Here is a 15,076-nt window from a genome sequence, read left to right on the forward strand (position 1 = left end):
AAAATACTATACTTATCTTGATTTAAGGAATAGAAAAACTTTTTCTACTTCCATAAAATCATTAATTAAAATTACCTATTGTGACTGCCTTAACTTACCAAATCCCACTTAGATATAATCAATTTCTATTGAGTTAAACTATTTAAAATCTATATTTTTATATGATGCCAGCAATTTAATTTGTACTGAAAATAAATTTAGGTGGATAGAAAATTTTGTGAAATTTCAGTGAGCTGGGTCATATTCTCATTTCATCTAAAAACTCATATTATGTTTTTAGAGGAAAAAAGTAGAAATTATTCACTGGATTTCATAATGAACCGTATCTTACTGTTCAGTACACATGTAAAAGAACTGAATATCATTTGTAGCAGCAACTATAGGAATCCATAACTTGTGCTGTTGGGATTTTAGAAATTTCTTAACAAAATCAAGTCATTAAATATTGGGATTGAAATATTACCTGAGTTTCTTACATCACAGAAAGAGAAATAAGATACTGAAAAGTTATTTGTTACACTTCTCTGTGTTTTTAGGAGGTGGTAAGTATTCATGGATACATAGGTTCCTACCTATATTTACATTTAAGAGGTATCATCAATAAAGACCTGTGCTGTGTTTTGCATTAACTCAACAATTAAAAAGTTTGAAAACTTTAACAGGAACACTATTTGATGTGTTTTATTTTTGTGCATGCCTTGATCTTTCAACCACAATATTTTATGAATCCTTTATGTTTAAACTTTGGTACTGCATTTCTAATGGGCATGTAAAGAGGTTTCTTATTAGGAAGTACAGCTGGTTATTAACTGTAAATTTTAACACTGTAAGAGTGAATTTTGACATACATGTTATATCTATTACATTAAATACTTTAGCTGTATAAACACTATCAAAGGTCCATGAGATTGTCCACACCTATAATTTTAACTGGTATCTCCAATGTTCTTTCCATTATATTTATGCTATATCACATTTATAATAAACGGTGTATTTTTTTAAGAACACTAGACATTCTTTTTTTATCTTTATTAACTTGAGTATTTGTTATGTACATTTCGATTGTTATTCCCCTTTCCGGTTTCCAGGCCAATATCCCCCAACCCCTACCCCTCCCCTTCTATATGGGCTTCCCCTTCACATCCTCCCCCGACTACCACCCTCCCCCCAACAATCATGTTCACTGGGGATTCAGTCTTGGCAGAATCAAGGTCTACACCTTCCACTGATGTTCTTACTAGACTATTCATTGCTACCTATGAGGTTGGAGCCCAGGGTCAGTCCATGTATAGTCTTTGGGTGGTGATTTAGTCCCTGGAAGCTCTGGTTGGTTGGCATTGTTGTTCATATGGGGTCTCGAGCCCCTTCAAGCTCTTCCAGTCCTTTCTCTGATTCCTTCAACAGGAGTCCCATTCTCACTTCAGTACTTTGCTGCTGGCATTCGCCTATGTATTTGCTGTATTCTGGGTGTGTCTCTCAGGAGAGATCTACATCCAGTTCATGTCGGCCTGTACTTCTTTGCTTCATCCATCTTATCTATTTTGGTTGCTATATATGTATGGGCCACAAGTGGGGCAGGCTCTGAATGGGTGTTACTTCTGCCTCTGTTCTAAACTTTGCCTCCCTATTCCCTCCCAAGGGTATTCTTGCTACACTTCTAAAGAAGGAGGGAAGCATTTGCATTTTGGTCATCCTTCTTGAGTTTCATGTGTTCTGTGCATCTAAGGTAATTCAAGCATTTGGACTAATAGCCACTTATCAATGAGTGCATACCATGTGTGTGTTTCTGTGATTGGGTTACCTCACTCAGGATGATATTTTCCAGTTCCATCAATTTGCCTATGAATTTCATAAAGTCATTTTTTTTGATAGGTGAGTGATACCATTTTGTAGACATACCACTTTTTCTGTATCCATTCCTCTGTTGAAGGGCATCTGTGTTCTTTCCAGCTTCTGGCAATTATAAATAAGGGTGCTATGAACATGGTGGAGCAGGTGTCTTTTTTATATGTTGGGGCATCTTTTGGGTATATGCCCAAGAAAGGTATAGCTGGGTCCTCATGTAGTTCAATGTCCAATTTTCTGAGGAACCTCCAGACTGATTTCCAGAATAGTTGTACCAGTCTGCAATCGCACCAACAATGGAGGGGTGTTCCTTTTTCTCCACATCCTCACCAGCATTTTCTGTCACCTGAATTTTTGATCTTAGCCATTCTCACTGGTGTGAGGTGAAATCTCAGGGTTGTTTTGATTTGCATTTCCCTTGTGACTAAAGATTTTAACATTTTTTAGGTGTTTCTCAGACATTCAGCATTCCTCAGCTGTGAATTATTTGTTTAGCTCTGAACCCAATTTTTTAATTGGGTTATTTGTCTCCCTATGGTCTAACTTCTTGAGTTCTTTGTATATTTTGGGTATAAGCCCTCTATCTGTTGTAGGATTGGTAAAGATCTTTTCCCAATCTGTTAGTTGTCGTTTTGTCCTAACAGCAAAAGTTAATTTCTTTTTTTTTCTTTTTCTGGAGCTGAGGACTGAACCCGGAGCCTTGTGCTTGCTAGGCAAGTGCTCTACCACTGAGCTAAGTCCCCAACACCAACACTAGGCATTCTTCACCTGTTTTCTCTTCATTTAATATAAATTTGTGGGTTTTTAATTAAATGATGTTTTGTTAGTTTGAATCACCTACTTTAATTGAATTGTCACTTGGTTTAAGTTGGCACACATAATACGTTTTTTTTTTTCTATTCTTTTTTTCAGAGCTGGGGACCGAACCCAGGGCCTTACGCTTGCTAGGCAAGCGCTCTACCACTGAGCCAAATCCCCAACCCACACATAATACATTTTTGAGTGTTCTCCTACAACTTAATTAAAATAAGAAAGAAATTGTGTGTCATTATGTATGCAATATTGATAAATTTAATGAATGTTAGTTGTCAACATAACATATTTGAAATTTTAGTGGGTGGATGTTTACCTGTAATAGTGAATATATTTTATGAAACTACATATATACCTTGTTATATAACATGTACACTTTTATGCTTTTTATACTATATGAAAACTTCATGAAACACTCTTTTGTTTCTTTTCTCAAAGAACGCTTTTTCCATCATTGTTTTTAATACTTTTATCGGAAATTTTTTGTTTATTTATATTTCAAATGTTATCCCCTTCCCTGGTTTCCCATTCATAAACCCCTTATCACATCCCCTCTCCCTTTCTGCTATAAAGGTATTCTCCCACCCACCCACCCACTCACCCTTTCCTGCCTCCTGCTCTGACATTCCCCTACACTGAGGGGTGTAGTCTTTGCAGGACCAAGGGCTTCTTCTCCCATGATGCCCAAAAAGGCCACTCTCTGCTACATATGCAGTTGGAAATATGGATCTTTCCAGGTATACTCTTTGGTTGGTGGTTTAGTCTCAAGGAGATCTGGTTGGTTAGTATTATTGTATTTAAAGGAGGTTGCAAATCTCTTCAGCTCCTTTAATCTTTGTCTAACTCTTCCAATGGGGAACAAATTCTCAGTTCAATTGTTGGCTGTGAGTGCCTACATCTAAATTTGTCATGATCTGTCTGAGCCTCTCAAGAGACAACTATATAAAGCTCCGTTAGCATGCATCTCTTGGCATCCCCAATATTGAGAATGTTTAGTGGCTTTATGTATGTGGACTGGATCCCCAGGTGGGGCAGGCACTTAAGGCCATTCCTTCATTCTCTGCTCCAAACTTTGTCTCCATATATTCTTCTATGGATATTTTTGTAATCCCCTTTAGGAAGTACTGAAGGATCTGCACTATGGTCGTCCTTCTTCTTCAGCCTCATGTGGCCTGTAGATTGTATCTTGGGTAATCCAAGCTTTTGGGCCAATATCCACTTATCAGTGAGTGAATACTATGTTTTTTTTTGTTTTTGTTTGTTTGTTTGTTTGTGTGTGTGTGTGTGTGTGTGTTTCTGTGTGTGTGGTGTGATTCTGTTACCTCACTCATGATATTTTCTAGTTCCATCTATTTGCCTATGATTTTCATGAAGTCATTCTTTTTAATATCTCAGTAGTACTCAATTGTTTATATGTACCACATGTTCTGTATTCATATCTCTGCTGAGGGACATCTTGGTTCTCTCCAGTTTCTGGCTTACAAATAAGGCTGATGTGAACATAGTGGAGCAAGTGTCCTTGTTATATGTTGCAGCATAGTTTGGGTATATGCTCAGTAGTGGTATAGCTTGGTACTCAGATAGTACTATGTCAAAATCTAAGAAACCTTCAAAATGATTTCCATCATGGTTGTACCAGCTTGCAATTTCACCCACAATGGAGGAGTGTTCCTCTTTCTCCACATTTTTGCCAACATCTGTTCTCACCTGCGTATTTTATCTTAGCTATTCTGACTGGAATAAGGTAGAATCTCAGGGTTGTTTTGATTTGCATTTCCCTGATTACTAATGATGTTGAAAATTTCTTTAGTTGCTTCTCAGTCACTCGATAATCCTCAGTTGAGAATTCTTTTTTAGCTCTGTTCCCTATTTTTAACAAGGTCATTTGATTCTCTGGAGTCTAACGTCTAGATTTCTTTGTATATATTGGATATCAGCCTTCTATCATAAATAGGATTGATAAAGATGTTTTTCCAACCTTTTGGTTGCTGTTTTGTCCCAATGATAATATTATTTGCCTTATATATGCTTTGCAATTTTATGAGATACCATTTATGAATTCTTGATCTTAGAGCATAAGCCGTTGGTCTTTTGTTCAGAAAATTTCCCCCATGCCCATGCTTTCAAGGCTCTTCACCAATTTTGCATCTAATAGTTTGAGCATATCTGGCCTATTTGGAGGTCCTTGTTTCACTTGGACTTGAGCTTCATACAGGGCATTAAGAATGGTTAGATTTGCATTCTTCTATATGCTGACTGCAGTTGAACCAGCACAATTTGTTGAAAATGCTCTTTTTTCCCACTGGATAGTTTTAGCTCCTTTGTCAAAGATCAAGTGACCATAGTTGTGTCAGTTCATTTTGTGTCTTCTATTCCACTGATCTACCTGCCTGTTTCTGTACTAGTACAGTTTTTTTTAACTTTTTTATTTTTAACTTTTTTTTTTATTAACTTGAGTATTTCTTATATACATTTCGAGTGTTATTCCCTTTCCCGGTATCCGGGCAAACATCCCCCTCCCCCCTCCCCTTCCTTATGGGTGTTCCCCTCCCAACCCTCCCCCCATTGCCGCCCTCCCCCCACCAGTCTAGTTCACTGGGGGTTCAGTCTTAGCAGGACCCAGGGCTTCTCCTTCCACTGGTCCTCTTACTAGGATATTCATTGCTACCTATGAGGTCAGAGTCCAGGGTCAGTCCATGTATAGTCTTTAGGTAGTGGCTTAGTCCCTGGAAGCTCTGGTTGCTTAGCATTGTTGTACATATGGGGTCTCGAGCCCCTTCAAGATCTTCCAGTTCTTTCTCTGATTCCTTCAACGGGGGTCCTATTCTCAGTTCAGTGGTTTGCTGCTGGCATTCGCCTCTGTATTTGCTGTATTCTGGCTGTGTCTCTCAGGAGCGATCTACATCCGGCTCCTGTTGGTCTGCACTTCTTTGCTTCATCAATCTTGTCTAATTGGGTGGCTGTATATGTATGGGCCACATGTGGGGCAGGCTCTGAATGGGTGTTCCTTCAGTCTCTGTTTTAATCTTTGCCTCTCTCTTCCCTGCCAAGGGTATTCTTGTTCCCCTTTCAAAGAAGGAGTGAAGCATTCACATTTTGATCATCCGTCTTGAGTTTCATTTGTTACTAGTACAGTTTTTATAACTTTGCTCTGTGATACAGTTTATAGTCAGAGATGAGGATTCCCCAAAAATTCTTATATTATGGAGGATACTTTTTACTATCCTGGATCTTTTGTTATTCCAAATAAACTTTCTAATTGCTCTTTCAAACTCTATGAAGAATTGAGTTTGAATTTTGATAGGGATTGCATTGAATCTTTAAATTGTTTTGCACAAATGTTCATTTTTACATCAATCCAGCCAATCCATGAGCATGGGAGGTCTATCCATCTTCTGAGTTCTTCAATAGCTTCCTTCAAGTCCTTGAAGTTCTTGTCAGACAGATCTTTCCCTTGCTTCTTTAGAGTCACACAGAGGTATTTTATGTTATGTATGACTATTATGAAGGGTGTTGTTTCCATAATTTCTTTCTCAGCTTGTTTATCCTTTGAATAGAGAAAGGCTAATGATTTCTTTGAGTCAATTTTATATGTAACCACTTTGCTAGAAGTCATTTATCATGTTTAGGAGATTTCTGGTGGGATTTTTGGGGTCATTTATGCATACTATCATATCATCTGTAAATAGTGATATTTGCATGGCTCTTTCTGATATATTTGCCACAATATTTCATAAATCATGTCACTCCATTTGTAATCAGTCGGTTTTGTTATAAACAGTGTTCATTGATGCTTTCTTTTCTCTCAAAGATAGCACATGACAGTACTGAACAACGAGTACAAAAGACTACACATCAACGTTGCATTCAGGTCCCGTTTGATATATATATATATATATATATATATATATATCATATATATATTATATATATATGTTTGTGTGTGTGTGATAAATCTATTAATGAAGTTATTATGTGTCAGTATACACAAGACCTATGCAAGTTCAAGTCAGATAATATTACACCAGTCTAGTGGGAGGGTGCTAATAGTCATGAATTCCAAATGCTACCCAAAATTTTAATAGTATTTGAGAGCAAGTAGTGAAAGAATAGATTCACTTTGCTATAACTCTGTGAGTATCAATTAGGATAAACACATTCAGTGTCTCACACTACAACAAAGAATATTATAGCAACACAAAGAAACCTTGATTAATTTTTAAAATTAAAGGGGTGGAAATATCTGAGTATATTTGGAAACAAGTCCTACTATCATCAAGATGTAGTATTTTAATTTCTCAGTAATTTTTGATAAAGATTCAAGAATATCCTTGTAGGAGTCACTAACCTTAAAGGTAAATTTTAATAAGCATTTCAGTTTTTATCTGTTGCCAAAAGTACATATCAGAGGTGCAAATGCAGTGTTGAAGAATTAAGAAGATGAGTATAAAAGGCCTACACTGTGTAAAAGCAGTAAATGCAGTGAGCATGGAAAAAAGGAGAGTAAATGTCCACAAAATATGTGCAGAATAAACCAACAGAAGTATTACAAACAAGTCCTATGCTTGTACTTACTGGATAGAGACCTGTGTACTAAATTATTATACAGTGTCTTTACAGATTAGAGCTAATACAAAATAAGAATCTCAGTGTAGTTCCAAAGTCCAACATCTATAATTTCTTCTGAGACACAAGATGATTTCTTAACTGTGATCTGATTTAATATCTAAACACATTTTAATTCTTCCAATACAGTACAGTAAAGAATGCAACTTCTATTTCCAGTATGAAGTAGGAACCTGGTAAAGAATTATTGGATCAAAGCCATACAAAAACCTAGGCAGGGCTATCAACAAAGACTGTCTGTCCATATTTTTTATCTTGGACTTCAGTTCAAGGGCATAGATCACTACACAAGTCCCATTTTTAAGCATAACAGGTTTTATCTAACACTATGCTTACCTCCTGTTAGCGGTTCAGATATTTTAGTATGTCAACAATCTCACAACTCATATTTCACTTTCTACACTGCAATTTTGCATTCTATTCCATAGATATTTGAGATGACGTCTAATGGCTTTCCATGGAAGCTGTGATATATACTGCATATACCCCATATGTCTAAAAGTTTATGGGAAAATTCAGTGACTTACTTTGTCTTGATTGTCAATCTTCAAATGAAATAATACATGTATTATAAGACAAAATAAGACATGCAGCTTGACATTCAACCTTACAGTTATCAACTATGTGGTACCATGTGGAGAATTTTAAAGATATTAAAATTTATGAACAAGCATCAACTCATATTTTCTTTTATAAATACTATAACCTTAACCCAAAGAGTCTTGCCCTAAGAATATTACACCAAATTCAACAAAGAATCAGGATATTCCCTTTCAACGTCACTGATCTTCTTAGTAAATATACCATCTCTTTTGTTCTATACCTTGCTCATAGTGATAAGTTCTCTTATACATCTTATCTGTCCAAACATTACATTTTGTGGTGGTTCCTGCCTTAACTGCCATTTTTTCACTCTAGTGGTAGTTAAGTTACTATGGTGTTGATTTTATTCCAATTTTAATATTCCTGGGCCAAAAATTTTGACCCATGAAACTTGATTTATGTTTCACGTGAATTTTCAAGATGTGGCAGAAAATAGCCATAAACTTTTTACTTTTCACATAAATGAAGTTTTTATCATTTTTTATAATAAATCATCCCATTCATTTATGTCTCAATATCCCATTTCCCAGTTACCCATTAATAAAACCCTCTCCCATATCTGCCCTCTCTCCCCTCATCTTTGCCTCTGTGAGGGTGCTCCCCAACCCACTGAAATTTCCTTCCCAACATCTCCGGAATCCCCCTGCTCTGGGGTATCACATCTCCAGAAGGCAATGGGCCTTCCATCCCCTTGATGTCAAACAAGGCCATCCCTCTACAAAATATGTATCTTGAGCCACGGATGCATCCCTGAACACTCCTTGGTTAATCTAGATCCCAACGAGCACTGGGTATTTTGGCCAACCATACAAACTCCCTCACCTCCTCCAGTCCATCTGCCAGCTCCTCCACTGGGGTCCATGAGCTCAGTCTGATGATTGACCACAAGCATCCACATTTGCCTTGGTCAGTTGCTGGCTGAACCCTCCAAGGAACAGCCAAATCAGTTTCTTGCCTGCAAGTTCCTCTCCACAACAGCAATAGTAAAGGGGTTTGGTATCTGCAGACATGGTAGCACCCGAGGTGGTTCAGTCCCCAGATAGCCCTTCCTTCAGTCTCTGCTTCATTTTCTTGTCCATTACTTTCATTTGGACAGGAATATTTCTGTGTTAAAAACGTTAGGATGGGTTATTGGGCTCATTCCTCAATGGGGCCATGCCTAACTACTGGAGGTGGTCTCTAGAGTTCCTAACTCCCCTTCTCTTTATATAGTACAGATTGAGGTCAGGGATGGTGATTCCTCCAGAAGTTCTTTTATTGTTGAGAATGGGTTTCACTATCCTGGCTTTTTGTTTTTTCAAAGAATTTTAGGATTGTTCCTTCTATCTCTAGGAAAAATTGTGTTTGAATTTTGGGGGGATTGGATTGAATGTGTAGAATGCATTTAGTAAGATAGCAATATTTCCTATATTAACCATCCAATCTATGAGCAGATCTTTTCCTCTTTTGAAGTCTACTTCAATTATTTTTCTTTAGGGATTTGATGTTCTAGTCATACTGATCTTTCACTTGCTTTGTTAGTGTCACTCCATGATATTTTATACTGTTTGTGACTATTCTGAAGGACTTTGCTTCCCTAATTTCTAATTTCTTACTCAGCCCATCAATCCTTTAAGTAAAGGATGAGTACTGATTTGTTAGAGTTAATTTTATATCAAGCTACATTGGTAAGCATATATACATATATATATCCAAATCATCTGACTCCATCGTTTACAAGTTTTATCACTCTGTCACTCTGATCTCCTTTTGCTGTGTAATTGGTCTGGCTAGAACCATAGAGAATAGGGATGGACAGTGGGCACCATTGTTTTTTCCCTGATTTTATTGGGATTGCTTTGAATTTCTTTCTATTTTGATGATTGCTATAGATTTTTTGTATATTGCTTCTATTATAATTAGGTATCGATCTTGAATTCCTGATATCTCCAAGACTTTCAAGATGAAGGGACGTTTTATTTAGTCAAAGGCCTTTTGAAAATTTCATAAGATGATCATGTACCTTTTATTCTTTGATTTTGTTTATACAGTGTATGACTTTCTTGGATTTCCATATAATGAACCATCTCTGAATTCCTGAGATGAAGTCAATTCATTGATTGTGAATGATCATTTTGATGTACTTGTATTCAGTTTGCAAAAATTTTATTGAGTATTTTCCACCAATGTTGATAAGGGATGTTGGTCTGAGGTTCTCCTTCTGTTAGGTGTTTGTATGGTTTAGATTTCGGCATAACTGTGACTTCATGGAAAGATTGGGTAGTGTTCCTTTTATTTCTGTTTTGTGGAATAGTTTGAGTATTGGTATTAGGTTTCCTTTGAAGGTCTGATAACATTCTGCACTGAATCCATCTGGCTCTGGAGTTTTTTGGTTTCAAATCCAGTAATGACTTAGTTGCTATGTGAAGGTTTAGGTGATTTATCTGATCCTGAATTAAGTTGGAAACCTGGTATCATTCTAGAAAAGCATCCACTTCATTTACACTTTCTAAATTTGTTGAAACTAGGCAAATCTGTTAGTAGAATTTGATTATTTTTTTTAATTTGCTCAGTTTGTATTATGTCTCCCATTTCATTCCTGACTTTGCTAATTTGGATACATTTTCTGTTCCCTCTTGTTTATTTGGCTAATGTTTTATCTATCTTCTTTATTTTTTCAAAGAACTAGCTTCCAGTTTCCTTGATTCTTTGTATAATTATCTTAATTTCTGCTCGGTTGATTTCAGCCCTGAATTATATTATTTGCTGCTGCCTAATAATCTTGCAGGCTTTTTGCTTCTTTGTTTTCCTAGAGCTTTCAGATATGCTGATAAATTCTTGTGTATGATATATATATATATATATATATATATATGACACACACACACACACACACACACACACACACATATATATATATATATATATATATATATATATATATATATATATATGACTTCTTTATGGAGTCACTCAGTGCTATGAACTTTCCTTTTAGCATTGTTTTCAGTGTGTCCCATAAGTTTGAGTATGTTTTCCCTTCATTATCATTAAATTCTAAAAAGTCTTTACTTTTATCTTTACTTTTCACCTGACCAAGTTTTCACTGAATATAGAGTTCTTCAGCTTCCATGTGTATGTAGGCTTTCTGTTTTTGTTGTTGTGGAAGACCAGCCTTTTTTCATGGGGTCAAATGGAATACATGATATTAATTCAAAATTCCTGTATCTGTTGAGGTCTGTTTTTTTTTTTTTTTTTTTTTTTTTTTTTTTTTTTTTTTTTGGTTCTTTTTTTTCGGAGCTGGGGACCGAACCCAGGGCCTTGCGCTTCCTAGGTAAGCGCTCTACCACTGAGCTAAATCCCCAGCCCCTGAGGTCTGTTTTATGTCTGATTACATGGTCAATATTTGAGAACGCATGATGAAGTACTGAGAAGAAAGTACAATCTGTTCTTTTATGGCAAAGCTGTTGATTATCTGTTAAATCAATTTGCTCCACAACGTCTACCACATTTACTTTGTCTCTGTTTAGAATATGTTTTCATGATCTATTCACTGATGAGAATAGTCTGTTGAAATTTCCTACTATTATTTTCTGAGAACCATTGTGTGTTATTGAGCTTCAGTAATATTTCTTTTATAAATGTGTATGCCTTTGCATTTGGGGCATAGATATTCACAATTAAGAGGTCAGATTGGTGGATTTATTTTGTTGATATTTAGTGTCAATCTTTTTTGAGAAATTTTGGTGGAAAATCCATTATATTGGATATTAGAATAGCTATTCCAACTTGCTTCTTAGTCTCTTGCCTTGGATATTAGAATAGCTAATCCAGCTTGTTTCTTAGTCTATTGCCTTGGAAAACATTTTCCAGCCTTGTACTTTGTAGTAGTGTCTGCCTTGGTCACTGAGGTGTTTTTCCTTTAGGCATCTAAATGCTGGGTCCTCTTTACATATCCAGTCTGTTTGCTTGTGCCTTTTCATTGGGGAATTAAGTCCACTGATGTTTAGAGATATTTGACAGCAATGATTGTTGCTTCCTGTTATTTTGGTTGTTAGAAGTAGAATTATGTGTGTGTGCCTCTGTTCATTTGGGTGTGTTGAAGGCAGATTAATTTCTTGCATTTTCTTGGGTGTAGTTTCCCACCTTGTATTCCTTCTAGCTTCCTCTGTAGTGCTGCATTAGTGGAACGTTTGGTTTTGTCTTGAAATTCTTTTTTTTCTCCATCTATGGTAATTGAGTTTTTGCTGCGTATATTAGACTGGGCTGGCACTTTTTTTCTCTTAGGGTTTGTATAACATCTGCCCAAGAATTTCCGGCTTTTAGAGTCTCTGTCGAGAATTCTGGTGTAATTCTGATTAGTCTGCCTTAATATGTTACTTGACATTTTTCCCTTACAACATTCACTATTCTTTCTTTTTCTATGAATTTGGTGTTTTAATTATTACGTGATCAGAGGAATTTCTTTTCTGGTCCTATACATTTGGTTTTCCATAGGCTTCTTATATACTTCTGGTCATCTCTTTCTTTCAGTTAGGGAAATTTTCTTCAATAATTTTTTTATCTTTATTAATGAGTATTTCTTATTTACATTTCGATTGTTATTTCTCTTCCGGGTTTCCTGGCCGACATCCCCCTAACCCCTCCCCATCTCCTATATGGGCTTTCCCTCCCCATCCTGCCCCCATTACCACCCTCCCCCAACAATCACATTCACTGGGGGTTCAGTCTTGGCAGAACCAAGGGCTTCCCCTTCCACTGGTGCTCTTACTAGGCTATTCATTACTATCTATGAGGTTGGAGCCCAGGGTCAGTCCTTGTATAGTCTTTGGGTAGTGGCTTAGTTCCTGGAAGCTCTGGTTGGTTGGCATTGTTCTTCATATGTGGTCTGGAGCCCTTTCAAGCTTTTTCAGTCCTTTCTCTGATTCCTTCAACGGGGGTCCTGTTCTCAGTTCAGTGGTTTGCTTCTGGGATTCGCCTAAATATTTGCTGTATTCTGGCTGTGTCTCTCAGGAGAGATCTACATCCAGCTCCGGTCAGCCTGAACTTCTTTGCTTCATCCATCTTATCTAGTTTGGTGGCTGTATATATATGGCCCACATGTAGGGCAGGCTCTGAATGGGTTTTCCTTCTGCCTTTATTCTAAACTTTGCCTCCCTATTCCCTGCCAAGGGTATTCTAGTTACCCTTTTACAGAAGGAGTGAAGCATTCACATTTTGGTCATCCTTCTTGAGTTTCATGTGTTCTGTGCAACTAGGGGAATGCAAGCATTTGGGCTAATAGCCACTAATCAATGAGTGCATACCATGTGTGTTTTTCTGTGATTGGGCTATCTCTCTTAGGATGATATTTTCCAGTTCTTCAATAATTTTGTTGAAAATATTTTCTGGCCTTTTGAGTTGAGAATTTTAGCTCTCTACTATACCTATTATTCTTAGATTTGGGTTTTGCATTGTATGCTGGATTTCTTGAGTGTTTTGAGTTAGGAGTTCTTTTGCTTTTTTTTCTTTTTTCTTTTCTTGACTCTTGTTTCAATGTATTGTATTTCTACACCTGAAATTCTCTCTTCTATCTCTTGTATTCTGTCGGTAATGCTTACATCTTGACTCCTGCTCTCTTTCTTTGGTTTTCCATATGCAGTATTGTCTTGCTTTGTGTGTTTTTTAACTTTTCTATTTCCATTTTTGAATCCTGGATGTTTTTCTTCAATTCATTTACCTGTTCGTTTTTTTTCCTGTATTTCTTTAAGGGATTCATGTGTTTCCTCGTTTAGCGCTCTTGTTTGCTTACATGTGTTTTCCTGTATTTTTTTAAGGGAGTGTTTGTCATTCTTCAAGTCCTATACCCTTTCATGAGCTGAGAATTTAGATCTAAATCTTGGTTTTCAGATGTGAGGGATGCAGGACTTTTTTTTTCTTTTTTCGGTAACAGAGTTCGGATTTTTTGAAGCAGTGTTGTTTCTGTTGCTTTTGTTCTTGTCCATGCCTCTCACACTCTGATTATCTCTGTTGTTAACTGGCCTATCTATCTCTGGCTGGAGATTGCCCCTCCTGTGAGCCTGTGCTCCCATGGTTCTGTGATCTGGTGATCTTGTGATATTTTGATGAACTCCTTTTTGCTGGGCTTCATTTGGATGTGATGTGAGTGGGAGGATGTCCAGGGGGCAAAGATTCTGCTTCAGGCACAGGTGCAATCAAGGAGGAGTGAGAGTCTGTGGCTAGGCAAGATACCTTTGTTTCTTGGTTCCAGGATGCTTGGATATTCCAGGTATTGGGTCACTGTTTGCAGTCTCAGATGTGATCATGGATGTTGTGGAGCAAGTGGGGGGGTAGAGGTGTTCCGATAGGAATCCAGAAAAGAGACTCCACTCCAGGAACAGGTGCAAATAGCATGGGTCTCTGGCTGGAACAATGTTTGTATTATTATTTCCTTTATTGAGATATATGATCTATGCCCAATAGCTTAACCATACTAAAGATCCTGATAGTTTCTTCTTTGTTTCTTTGTGTTTGTTTGTTTGTTTTTCTTTCTTTCTCTCTCTTACATTGTTTCTTTCCTCCTTTCTTTTCAATCTTTATTTCTTTGTTACATTTCTTTCATTTTCTGTATTTCTTTCTTCATTCTGTTCTCTCTCTCTTCTATTTTTCATTTTTTTCTATCATTTTTACATTCTATGTGATGTCCTTCCAGGTGTCCCCTCATAGTTTCTCTCTCCTCAAACCCATTTATACTCTCTTAAGTGTTTTGGACACTACCAGTAGCTTCCTCTGCACTATCATGCCAATTCTTTGTAGTATTATGGCAGAACTCTACCACTGAATCCATCCAAGAAAGCAATGTTAGGAATCTGATTCCACAGTCAGACTACTGCTTTATAGATAGCCCAGAGATAGAAACTAAGCTGTTTGTCTGTTACATAGGTGCTAGGGTTCTTGGTGAAGCAGGTGTTTTGCATTTGGTTTGTGGCTCAGTTCCTGATAACTTCCAGGTGTCCAGGTTATTTGACTCTATTATTCTTACTATGGACTTCTTATACTTTTAGGGCCTTCAACTTTTCCACTAACTATTTCATAAGAACCTCAGAGCTTTGTCTAACGTTTGGCTCTCATTACCTGAAACTGTTTCTTGTAGATACTCAGGAGTACCTGTCAGAGAAGCATTATGATAGTCCCTTGTCTCAGTCAGCATGACAAAAATGACTTTTATCAC

This window comes from Rattus norvegicus, chromosome 1, assembly GCF_021556685.1.
Source record: "Rattus norvegicus strain SHRSP/BbbUtx chromosome 1, alternate assembly SHRSP_T2T, whole genome shotgun sequence".
In the NCBI taxonomy this organism is placed as follows: Eukaryota; Metazoa; Chordata; class Mammalia; order Rodentia; family Muridae; genus Rattus; species Rattus norvegicus.